Raw genomic sequence first — 12,703 nt, forward strand, 5'->3', positions numbered from 1 at the left:
TACCGTCTGTGTCTAAGTGTGACCGTGAGCAGAACCAGCCCTGTGTTTAAGGCGAGGGGCTCCTACCTCCTGTCCCTCACGCCCCTCATGGTTTCCTCTGCCAACCAGGGGAAGGTTCTTAAAGGTCCTGACCCCTCCGCTCCCCTCCCCCACAGCTCCATCCCAAACCATCTTCCCACACTATCTCAGTCTCCCTGAAATTCCCTTGGGATCATTATTCAAGTACCCTCCACAGAAAGTGCTTTTACAAAATGAAAGTCCCCTTACTTAGGTGTTCCCGCTCCGGCCTGCTTCTCATCTGAGGACAATCTCCTCTTCAGCAACACTCACCTCTTCAGCAACACCAGCTTTCAAGTCGCAGGGCCCAGGGTCCCACGTATTTACCTTTTCCTTCAGCCTCAGAATTAGTCTGTACTAGTCTATCCATAGCCTCAGGGGGTCCCCTATCCAAGTATGAGCTCCTGTGGCTTGCAACTATATTTTATTTGTATCTTGAGCACATAGCTGATTCTTGGCATTTGACTGCAAGAAAGTAGGGATGTCAGGAAGAACCTCTCTCCAGCCCCATCCTCTCGCCTCAACACCGCATACATTTCCAGTTGTCTCCTGGCCACCTCCATCTAGCTGTTTATTATGGGTACCTCAGCAGTCTCCCAAAGCAAATGAATTATTCATTCCCAAACCTCCAATTTCTGATGATTTCAGCCACATTAACTCGGCTGAAAGCAGAAACCTCAGTGTGCTCTTCAATCCCATGGAACCACTCATCAAGACCTACTTCACATTTTACCTGTGTATCTCTTCTCTCCGCTCCCATCCTCATTGCCTGTGTCAACAGTGAGCTCTAGTCTCCCAAAACGACCTCCCAAACTTCTGGCCCCTCAAGGAATCTTCCTAAAACACAGTGATGATGCCACAGTCCAGCATGGAGACCTCTGGTGATAAAGTCCAAACTGCTCACAAGGCATCCAAGGCTTTTCCAGATCTGGCCCCGGTTACAGTGCCCCCCTACCACCACATCCCACAACACCCTTTCCCTGTACGTTTCAACCCACCCAGGCCAAACTCACCTTCATGCCTTTGAACTTCTTGTGTTCTCATGTCTCTGGACATGGGGCTTCCTCTGGCTGGAATCCTTTACCCCAAAGTCCACCAAGGGCTTATCTTCATCCCTCAATGTCCAACTCTCATGAAATTTTTGTGAAGGCTTCCTTAACTAACACCCAGGCTATTGTGTTGATTTTATTTATAATAGCTTCCTCCTAAAATGAGTTTGAGGCAGCTTAACAACTATGTACACACTGCAACTAGGTTGTATTTTTTTTAAGAGAGAGAATAATAATAATAATAAAAGAGAGAGAATATCAGGGCAAAGACAAGACATAGGTAAAAAAAAGAAATTAAGAGTTGGTGTGGCATTCAAAACCTCTATGATAACACCTCATCTTGTTAAATCTTGTTAAAGAGGTAGTTAGCCTTGAGTCTTCTATCCAGAATGAATGAGTTACTCTCCTGTGAGCTCATTGCCAGCTGTAGATAATTGCACTTCCCTTATTTTCTTTAATTTGCTCATTGTGTCCATCTCCTTCACTAGGCTGGGAAATTCCTAAGGGAAATACATAGTTTCTGACTCATCTCTGGGTCCCCAGCATGAAGCACATGACTCAGCATAAGACTGGTGCTCCAGAGACAAGAGTTAAACAAATGTCACCGTGGACAGGGGAAAAGGTCCTAGTGCTTGTTGAGCTCCCTATCTGGCACTTGAAAAACCATTATTTAATCCTTGCAAAAAATTACATGGCTGAGAAATGGCAGACCTGGAACTCAAACCTCCCACTATCTGTCTCTCCAAAGCACCTGCTCTTTTCACTTGGCACAGGACTCCTACTTTCACCATCACTATGCATCCAAACACTCTGTCCTTCAAGACTGCTTTTCAAACAACCCTTCTCCAAGAAGCTTTTCCTGCTCACTCAGGAGAAAAGTCAGCCTGAGTCGAGCCCCGACCTTCCACAACACTCAAGGAAGATGCTGGGAGAAGAGGGGAACCTTCTGGGTACTCGAGCACTAGGGGGCTGGATAGGTATTCTGCACATGGTGTTCTGGGGGCCTCAGTGCTCCTTCTACCCCCTGCCCCCAGGGTACAGTGCCTGGGCCTTCCTGCCTTTCTCTTTTTTCTTCAGGGTCCGGAATCTTTCCAGTTCTCCTCATTCCAAACTGAACCCCCAAATAATATCCTCAGGCCCACTGCTTATCCAACCAAGGGAGCTGTATTCAAACACACTCCTTCATTACATCAATTAGGTCTTTGTATTTTAAGCATCTTACCAATCTTTAGGGTTGGTGAGCATCCCAATCTCCTCAAACATATTAAAAGAATGTAAAGAATCATGAGAAGGGACCATGGTGCTTTAGGAGGCCCTGTCATCCAGCTCTCAACCCAGCTGAATACTTCTGGGGTGGCCTAGGAGTAAGAAGAGACAATCCATTGATCTTGCCCCTGGATCCTTCCCCCACCCGTCCCCCTTCCCTCCTTCCAGATAGGATGCCTGGTCTCTAAGGGCAGGATGAAATCTTGGTCCAGAAAACTGCTGGGGTTGTGGTCACAGGTCCCTCTCTCCACTCAGGGCTTCAGAATCCTCCATTTCCTCCTAGTCCACCCCTTGTCTCTCTGGCCCCAAACTCCCAGAGCAGTCCTCAGTCCTAACTCTGGAACTATGTTTTTGAATTAATACTTGACAATTTCCTTGGTAACACAACTGACTTATATGATGCTGAAATGCACACCCCTGGCCCTGATATTATCCTACCTCCCGGGTTTAAATGTATAATAAATATATCCCACAACTGCTCTCCTGACATTGCAGGGACATCTGTAACCTTAAATGTGACCATGCCTAAGAAACACCCAATTTCCTTAATCAGAATAGGGAGGCTAAATTCTTTTCTATTTCCTACTCCTAAATAAAGATTACTAGTGCAATTTACAGTAGCTACATCACAGCGCCAGCATGATGATTTAATTAGATAACTCATGCCAACTGTTTGGTACCCAGGCCTGATATGTAGAAAGTGCTCAATATGTATGATCATTTGCGTACCTCATCTCTCACAATAGCACCTGCGGGTAGGCATTACACCACGCACTCTCAGCCACCATCCCTCTCCCCCACCCACTCTCATTTACAGGAGCTGCAGCCAGGGCTCGGAGTAAAGGCGCTTTCCCAAGGTCAGGCGGGCACCGCTGTGATGCTCCGCGCTCGGCCCCAGAATGAGGGACCCCCTCCCGTTACACCTCTGTAAGGGACACAAGGGCTCTTAAAGACAAGTATGCAAAAGCGCGAGCACAGTGCCTGGCATACTGTGAGGACACTGAGATGGGGAGACGCCGGCACTGAGGGTCATCAGGTTTCTCCCCCACCCCCGCAAGCCCTCCTCTGCCCTCGGAGTCCAGAGTCCCCAGACCCCGGGTACGTCGCTGAATCTCCCCGAGGTCCGCGCCCTGGGGCTTTGTACGCCACAGGCCGGCCCCACTCACCGAGTCCCATCGCAGCGCGCGGAGGTGGCCGTCGGGCCTGCGGGGCAGGGGTCGTGGCGCCTGGGCCGGAAGCGCGCCCTACCGGCCCCGCAGCCCCCGCACGCCTGGCCCGCGCCCCCGCCCCGCTGCGACCCGCCCGCCCGGGGAGCCTCCTACCTGCAGCGGCGGCGCAGCGGCCGCGGCGATCGGGGGAGGGGCCGGCGAGATGCGAGCGCGGGCGGCCTCGACTCCTCTCGCAGGCTGGGCGGCCGGGAGGGCCGCGGGCTCCGGAGCGCCGGGCGGCGGCGGCGCGCCCCCGGCCGGCCAGGCCCCGCCGCGCGCGCAGCGGCCACAAAGCCCGGGAGCCGCCGCCCCCTCGCGGGCCGCCCGCCGCCTGCGGGTCCGCAGGCGCCGAGGAGGGCGGGAGCGCGGCCCCGCGCAGTCCCCACCTCCCCGAGACGCGGTCGCCGACCTCCCCCGAGGTTTGGGGCGGGGCGCAGGGGGTCTCCCGCCTATCCACCCCTCTCCCTCCGGCCCGACATCCTTGTGCTGATTTGAGTCCCGTCTTCCCACCTTGGGGGACGAGCTCCTGAAGGGCCTCAAAAACTGTTTCATTTCCATGAACAACAAAAGAATGCATTTGTCGCCAGGGACTTGGCGGCCATGGACAGGAGTCGGCTCAGTCCATGACCCCTGTCTGACAAAGACCCCCTTTTCTTTCGGAACACCCTGCTACTTAAGTAGCCAACCCTCCTTTACCGGGTTCATCACGGAGTTTTGCTTTATTTTTTAATTTGCGGGATGTGTCTCCCCCTAGGCTGTGCGCTCCCGGGGCAGAGATGGTTCCCTCTGCAGCCCAAACCTGGTTCAGACGCTGTGTGCTGAGTAAGTGGGAAATTTTGCTCGAAGAAATGCGACTGTAGGACAAGGCACCTTTTATCCTGCCCCCGCAAGGATGGGGGCTAGCTGTTTCTTTTGCTTTGTATCCGCTGGGAAAATTCCAAGCTCGGAAGGGTGGAGAGGATTGAACTTTCTCTTGTTGTTCTTATTAGAGTGAAATACACATAAAAATAACTTTAAAGGCAACAATCCGGTGGCATTTATGACAGTGCAGTGTAAAGCAACCACACCATCTCTATCTAGTTCTGAAACAGATTCATCGCCCCAAAAGGGAACCCCGTCCCCACACATTAAGCAGTCACTCCCTATTCCTTGGTTTCCTCAAGTCAGAGTAACCACTAATTTATTTTTTCTCTCTGAATTTGGCTATTCTGGACATTCCATATCAATGGAATCATATAACAGGTAGTCTTCTGTGCCTGGCTTCTTTCACTCTGCACGATGATTTCAAGGTTCACCCTCCTTGTAGCGTGTGTCCTACTTCATTTCTTTTTATGGCTAAATAATATTCCATTGTATGTATACCACAATGTGTTCATACGTGTATCTGTTGAGGGATGTTTGTGTTATTTCCACCCTCTGTGAATACTGCTGCTCTGAATGTGCCTATATAAATGTATTTGTCTATGTTTTCAGTTCTTTGAAGTAGGATTGCTAGGTCATATGGTAATTCTGTTTAACTCTATGAGGAACTGCCAAAAAAATTTCCCATAGTGGCTAAATGAATGATTTTACCTTCCCACCAGCAATATATGCAAAGTATGAGGGTTCCAAATTTGCCATTACCTCTCCAACACTTGCTATTTTTTTTTTAATTGCTTGGATATATATGAGGCTATCCCCACCCCCCTAGCTCCCATGACCCACAGAGTCACCCTGCTCAGAAAGTGAGAGGCTGAGCCAGGTCTTTTGACTGCAAAGAAATACCCAAACACTTCTAGGGGTCAGAAGCACTAATAAAAATAAAGACCCTTTCTATACTGTAGAGGTATACTCCCTGTTCATTATTTTAATAATAATCTGTCAGGTGTCCAAGTAGATCTGAAATTGTCCAGAGAACTTAGAAACTAAGACCACCCCTAGGGAGATGCTATCTGGAAACAAACTGTGTGACATCTGCCTCACTGGAACTCAAGGCAGTAGAGTACAGTTCAGACACTGAAATCTCAGAACTTCTGAAGTATGTTGATAGCTAATGACAATAATGTACCAAGATTTTTTAAATTGAGACTTCCCTGGAAAAGTTTGTCATTGTTGAGTCACTAAGTCATGTCCGATTCTTTCAGACCCCATGGGTTGCAGCACCCATGGATAGGCTTCCCTGTCCCTCACCATCTCCCACAGTTTGCTCAAACTCACGTCTATCGAATCAGTGATGCCATCCAACCATCTCATCCTCTGTTACCTCTTCTCTACATACCCTCAATCTTTCCCAGCAACAGGGTCTTTTCCAATGAGTTGGCTCTTTGCATCAGGTGGCCAAAGTATGGGAGCTTCAGCTTCAGCATCAGTCCTTCCAATCAATATTCTGTGTTGATTTCCTTTAGGATTGACTGTTTCGATCTCCTTGTTGTCCAAGGGACTCTCAAGAGTCTTCTCCAGTACCACAATTTGAAAGCATTAATTCTTCAGTGCTCAGCCTTCTTTATGGTCCAATTCTCACATCTGTACATGACTCCAGGAAAAACCACAGCTTTGACTAAATGGACCTTTGTCGGTCAAGTGATGTCTCTGGTTTTCTAATACGTTGTCTAGGTTTGTCATAGCTTTTCTTCCAAGCAGCAAGCATCTGTTAATTTCATGGCTGCAGTCATCATCTGCAGTGATTTTGGAGCCCAAGAAAATAAAGTCTGCCACTGTTTCCACTTTTTCCCCATCTATTGGCTATGAAGTGATGGGACTAGATGCCATGATCTTTGTTTTTTTGATGTTGAGTTTTAAGCCACTCTCCTCTTTCACCTCCATCAAGAGGCGCTTTAGTTCCTCTTCGCTTTCTGCCATTAAAGTGGTATCATCTGCGCATCTGAGACTGTTGATATTTCTCCCAGCAATCTGGATTTCAGCTTGTGATTCATCCAGCCAGGTATTTCACATGAGGTACTCTGCAGCAGAATAAATTAAGAAGAGGTGGCAAGGATACACAGAACTAGACCAAAAAGGTCTTAATAACCTGGATTAACCACGATGGTGTGGTCACTCAAGTAAAGCCAGCCACCCTGGAATGTGAAGTCAAGTGGGCCTTAAGAGGTATTACTACAAACAAAACTAGTGCAGGTGATGGAATTCCAGCTGAACTATTTCAAATCCTAAAAGATGATGCTGTTAAAGTGCTCCACTCAATATGCCAACAAATTTGGAAAACTCAGCAGTGGCCACAGGACTGGAAAAGATCAGTTTTCATTCAAATCCCAAAGAAAGACAAGGCTAAAGAATGTTCAGACCAAGAACTTCCAGATGTACAAGCTGGATTTAGAAAAGGCAGAGGAACTAGAGATCCAACATTAGTTGGATCACAGAAAAAGGTAGAGAATTCCAGAAAAAAATCTATTTCTGCTTCACTGACTACAGGAAAGCTTTCGACTGTGTGGTTCACAACAAACTGTGGAAAATTCTTCAAGAGATGAGAACATCAGCTCACTTTACCTGTCTGCCTCCTGAGCAACGTGTATACAGGTCAAGAAGCATACAGTTAGAACCGGACATGGGACAACAGACTGGTTCAAAACTGGGCGAGGAGTATGTCAAGTCTGTATATTGTCATCCTGCTTATTTAACTTATATGCAGAGTACATCAGGTGACATGCCTGGTTGTATGAATCACAAGCTGAAATCCAGATTGCTGGGAGAAATATCAACAACCTCAGATATGCAGATGACACCACCCTAATGGCAGAAAGCGAAGAGGAACTAAAGAGCCTCTTAATGAAGGTGAAAGAGGAGAGTGGCTTAAAACTCAACATTAAAAAAACAAAGATCATGGCATCCAGTCCCATCACTTCATAGCCAATAGATGGAGAAAAACTGCTAACAGTGGCAGACTTTATTTTCTTGGGCTCCAAAATCACTGCAGATGATGACTGCAGCCATGAAATTAACAGATGCTTGCTGCTTGGAAGAAAAGCTATGACAAACCTAGACATCGTATTAGAAACCAGAGACATCACTTGACCGACAAAGGTCCATTTAGTCAAAGCTATGGTTTTTCCTGGAGTCATGTACAGAGGTAAGAATTGGACCATAAAGAAGGCTGAGCACTGAAGAATTAATGCTTTCAAATTGTGGTACTGGAGAAGACTCTTGAGAGTCCCTTGGACAACAAGGAGATCGAAACAGTCAATCCTAAAGGAAATCAACCCAGAATATCAATTGGAAGGACTGATGCTGAAGCTGAAGCTCCCATACTTTGGCCACCTGATGCAAAGAGCCAATTCACTGGAAGAGCCCCTGATGCTGGGAAAGATTGAGGGTATGAAGAGAAGGGGGCAACAGAGGATGGATGGCATTGCTGACTCAATGGACATGAGTTTGAGCAAACTGTGGGAGATAGTGAAGGACAGGAAAGCCTGGTGTGCTGCCGTCTATGGGGTCATGAATAGTTGGACATGACTGAGCACCTGAACAACAGTAGATTGGAGGGGCCAGCAGCTTTAGAATGTTTAAAAATGTGGTTCTAGGAATCAAGAGAAATACTATTTGCACATATGGAAAAGGAGGAATGAAAAAGTTTACTGAAGCACTACTGTAAAAAAAGTGAAAACTTAACATCTGTTGATACAAAAATGATTAAACTATGGAATAGCCACAGTGTAGAAAATCATATTTCACTGACTTCAGGACATCATGAATGATAAACACTATTATTTTATGTATCACTAAAAAAGAAAAAAGTGCTCCTAATTAAACCATGACAAAAAAGTTTTCTTAACACTCATCATTTTTATATTTATTCAAAAAGCCACATGAAACTTAAGACATGAAGTTTTAATTCCATGTCATCCTCATGCATACATTAAAATAAAAGTATTCATCAAATAAATTGATTAAAACATATATAAATCTTCTTCTTGGAGTTGGAACCTTCTGAGTCATATGCAGACTCAGAATCATTAATATTCCAGGCTGCTAACATCCATTCTGCAAGTTTTGAAGCATATCCAGCAGGCAATGACAATTACATCACTACTACTGCCTAGATGATGGCAAGCGTAAGATGCATACCAATTTTAGAGATAACATATGAATGAAAGAGTATGCCTTAGAATAATGAAAAAAGGGTATTATGCAGCAGCTAAAGGAGCCAAGGAAATTTCATACAGGCCACCTCGGAAAGTAGTAATTCATTCATACTGCCAAGGAAAATTAGCAAGTTACCAAAAATATATGGTGTGAGTTTATTTTCGGAAAAGCAAAACCAACCTCTATATTTCTGCAGCAGGCAATGAAAACTTGTTTAGCCCAAAGATATTCACCCCTCACTTTTACTATGTCGTTCTATACTTTGTTGTTGTTCAATCACTAAGTCGTGTCCGACTCTTTGCACCCCTTGGACTGTAGCACATCAGGCTTCCCTGTCCTTCACTATCTCCCAGAGTTTGCTCAAACTCAAATCCATTGAGTCGGTGATGCTGTCCAAGCATCTCATCCTCTGTTGTCCCCTTCTTCTCCTGCCCTCAATCTTTCCCAGCATCAGGGTCTTTTCCAGTGAGCTGGCTCTTTGCATCAGGAGGCCAAAGTGTTGGAGCTTCAGCATCAGTCCTTCCAATGAATATTCAGGGTTGATTTCCTTTAGGATTGACTGGTTTGATCTCCTTGCTGTCCAAACGACTCTCAGAAGTCTATATTTTACATGCTTAAAAAGTAAATTATTAGTATTTCCCGAGACTCCCTTGTCTTACTTTTTTTTCTTTTTTGGACACTCAGCATTCAGGGCTCTTAGTTTCCCCATGAGGGATGGAACTCCATGCTCCCTACAGTGGAAGCATGGAGTCTTAACCACATGACCACCAAAGGAAGTACCTCCAGAGTCCCTTGTTGATAGAGGGGTCATGTGGTACAGTCTGGCCAATGAGTTGTAGGCAGATGTTCCAGTCAGCTTCCTTTCCTGAATTAAAATATAAAACTTCACAAGATAGCTTTTGTCCTTTCTTGTCCAATATATGGACTCAGTTTTGGCGAAGCAGCGATCACCTTGTGACCATGAGGACAAAAGTGTGGATGGTGAAACCAAGACAGAAAGAGCCTGCTGGCTCTACACTACCTGCCCTTGGGTTTCCTTTTAAATGAGACTAAAACACTGCTTTCTTTTGCTGGTTATTCAGTTGGCAGAATAAAGTTCTAACTGCTACAAATCAGTGTAGAGATAGATTTTTAAGTATCAGAGCAAAAATGCACACTAAATTGATGAGTGGAGGTGGAAACAGAATTGGGAAGGGGACTTTCCCTTCATTTTCAGTTTTTGAATTTTTTACAGCATAAAGGTATTCACATATTACCCATTGAGCTAAAAAAATTATTTCTGTTCCTTTATGTCAGAAATGAAAGAGACTCTGACAAAAGACTCTTAAAATGGGGCAGCATCTCAGGCTGAGGTAAATGACAAGAAAGGGTCTTAAAATGGGGCAGCATCTCAGGCTGAGGTAAATGACTAAACCAAAGAAGGTTTTTCCACTGAGCTATCAGTTTACTCTTCGTTCAAAAAAGTTAATCTGGGTTGATTTATTTGTTCTTAAAGAATGCAGACTGCTTCATAGTGAGTTCCTTTTCTAAAGGCTCACAAACTTCTTTTTTAGGCAGTACTGCTTGGCTTGTGGGATCTTAGTTCCCCCGTAAGGAATCAAACCTACAGCCTCAGCAGTGGAAGTGTGGCGTCCTAACCACTGCATAGCCAGGAAATTCTCCTCACAAACTACCTTTGATATGATCCATCCTGAGTTTGTATTGGTATACAGTAAAATTCAAGATTATTAGAGTCCATTTTTCACGGTCTACTTTTTTCTCCCTTCTAAAATCAGAATATTTTCCAATCTCTAATTTCCTGTTACTTCTCACGTTCTCTGATATTTTCCAAAGATTACCAGCATAACAACTGCATACAAAAGATTCTGGCACACACAAAAAAACACATGATGATGATACTTAATGATTCTAACATTGATGATAGTGATAGCACTTACCACTTGCTGGCCGTTTCTGACAAACACTGTGCCAAGTACTTTACACGCACTGTCTGATGTCGTCTTCACAAAAGTCTTGTGAAGCCCACTACTACCAGGTCCACTTTACAGACAGAGGCAGACACTGAAGCTCGGGCAGGTAACTTACCCAAAGCCACATAGGCACGCGGTGTCAGAACACTGGGACCTTCAAAGCATCAGCTCTTGAACACCGAGCTTAGTTGGAAAAAAAGGCAATATCAGTAAAAATGTAAACTCACCAACAGATTGTCTTTGTGTACCCTGCAAATACCCACTAATCTGGCCCATCTCCTCTCTCCCGGCGGAGTCAGAGCGGACCGCCATCCGGATCCTTTCCGTATTTTCCTTATCACCTCAGTCTAAGCTACTCAGGCTCCGCCCCTACCCGGACTTTTGCACCTTCTGCGCAAGCGCACTGTAGCCCGGAACGTGCCCACTGCTCCGCGCGTCCCCGAGAGATACGGACCCGAGCCGAAGGAGCGCGCCGAGCGGGGCCGCGCCCAGAGGTGGGCGGGGCCTCCATGTAACTGGCGGAGACACGCGAGCCCAGGACTTGCGGAACGAATGGCGGGGATTATAAGGATTGTACTCTCTCGGGAGTTGCCACAAGAAGTTTCTATTGCACAAGAATTTCATCCACCCATCTATTTATTCCAGAAATATGTGTTAGTGGCTACTGAGTGCGGCTATCTACTTAGCATGAAGAATGTGCCCACAGGGCTCCCCAGCTTGAACAGATACTTGAGAACTGCAGGAGCGGGGTTCCTTGAGCCTCACCCCCCAACCCCCAACACAGGAGAATTCCTGTACTGCAGGAGGAAAAGCAGGCCCAGGTTAAGGGTTCAGATCTGCATCTACCTGGGAAATAGATCCCGCTTGTCTCTAGGCTTGCCATTCCGTGCTCTTCTCTTCTCCCAGTCACTTGTACTTACCCCATCCGCCCATATGTTAGGGTCCTGTTAATTCTGCTTTCTAGAAGCTTACACTGTTGCCGGGTTAGAACACTGCAGCATGATACAGAGGAGGAAAGGGGGCATTCAAAAGAGGAGTAAATAGCTAAAGATGGGTCTGTAGAAGGCAGACGATTAATCCTCATGCTGGTTAATCCTCACTGTGGTCCAAAGGAGCTAGATAATGATAGAACTAGTGTTCAAAATACTTGAGAAGTGTGGGCCCTTCCTCAGGGAGCTCACGATGTTTCAAGAAAGAAACAGAGGGGCAGAGAGTGGAATAAAAGAAATAAAGAGGTGGAAACAGAAGGCTGTGCTATTTACTAGGAGGAAACGAAATAAATAATGAATATAATTTTGTTCGATTGCTTATTTGTATTTTTGTGATAACTATTTTATTGCATTCCTATTTTCTCCAAAGTTGAGTCGTTTTTGAATCTGGAACAAACTGTGTTATTTTTGCATAAGCTCTTCTTTCCTCAAGGTTTGTCTCATGTCATTCCTCTGCCCTCCCTCTCAGGTTTTCCTTTCCCTGCCTTCCACCTTCCTCTAATAATTGTTTAACAAATGCTAAATTTTAGAAATGGTTTCTGCTTTAAAGCATCTTCTTTTATTTCTGGAGTCTACAGTCTTTAATTCACTAAAGAACAGTCAGCCCTTCTCTTTTTTCACTATTTGGTTAATTACTATTAATTATTTCGTAAGGTCCCAGTTCCAAAAAGCTTTTCTCCTAATTCCATTTTACAAGCAAGTGATCTAATACACTCCTTGACACTGCCATCACCTCCAAACTGCTATATCCCATATATATATCTCAATAAGTACTGTCAGTTTCACGTCCCTAAAATTTATCAAACTTTTCTTTGTCTCACTATGTCTGTCCACTACCTTAGTTTAAGCATTCATCTGAATTTCTGGTATAACCACATCCATTTCATTCTTCCCTTCCTGTTAATTCATTCTCCCCAGAGTAATTTTCTTGAGAAACAAAATCTGATCTGTCATTGGATGCCTAATACCTATCAATGGCTTACCTTTGCTTTAAGGATAAAAACCAAAATCCTTAGCAGGACTTACAATATCCTGCCAAAATCTGTACTCCCTTTGATTCTATTCTCTCCTTTGTCTATTTCACCCACTGC

The 12,703-nt window shown here is 45.4% G+C and overlaps 1 protein-coding gene across 4 annotated transcripts in view; it reads right to left on the bottom strand.

Moving 5' to 3' along the window:
• Positions 1 to 10,980, bottom strand: part of MSANTD3 (Myb/SANT DNA binding domain containing 3) — a 36,864-nt gene extending 25,884 nt beyond the window's left edge. The window contains exons 1-3 of one of the 4 annotated variants that reach the window (XM_042242957.2): positions 3,539 to 3,644; positions 2,329 to 2,464; positions 1,071 to 1,262 (exon numbers count right to left, since the gene is read on the bottom strand). The gene's annotated coding sequence lies outside the window, so the exon portion shown is untranslated. Of the gene's footprint in view, positions 1 to 1,070; positions 1,263 to 2,328; positions 3,645 to 3,694; positions 3,934 to 10,850 lie in introns of those variants that run through there. The other 3 variants (XM_060409012.1, XM_060409014.1, XM_015093012.4) reach the window with 3 other exon arrangements.
• Positions 10,981 to 12,703: the final 1,723 nt, after the last annotated feature.

This window comes from Ovis aries, chromosome 2, assembly GCF_016772045.2.
Source record: "Ovis aries strain OAR_USU_Benz2616 breed Rambouillet chromosome 2, ARS-UI_Ramb_v3.0, whole genome shotgun sequence".
NCBI classification, from domain to species: domain Eukaryota; kingdom Metazoa; phylum Chordata; class Mammalia; order Artiodactyla; family Bovidae; genus Ovis; species Ovis aries.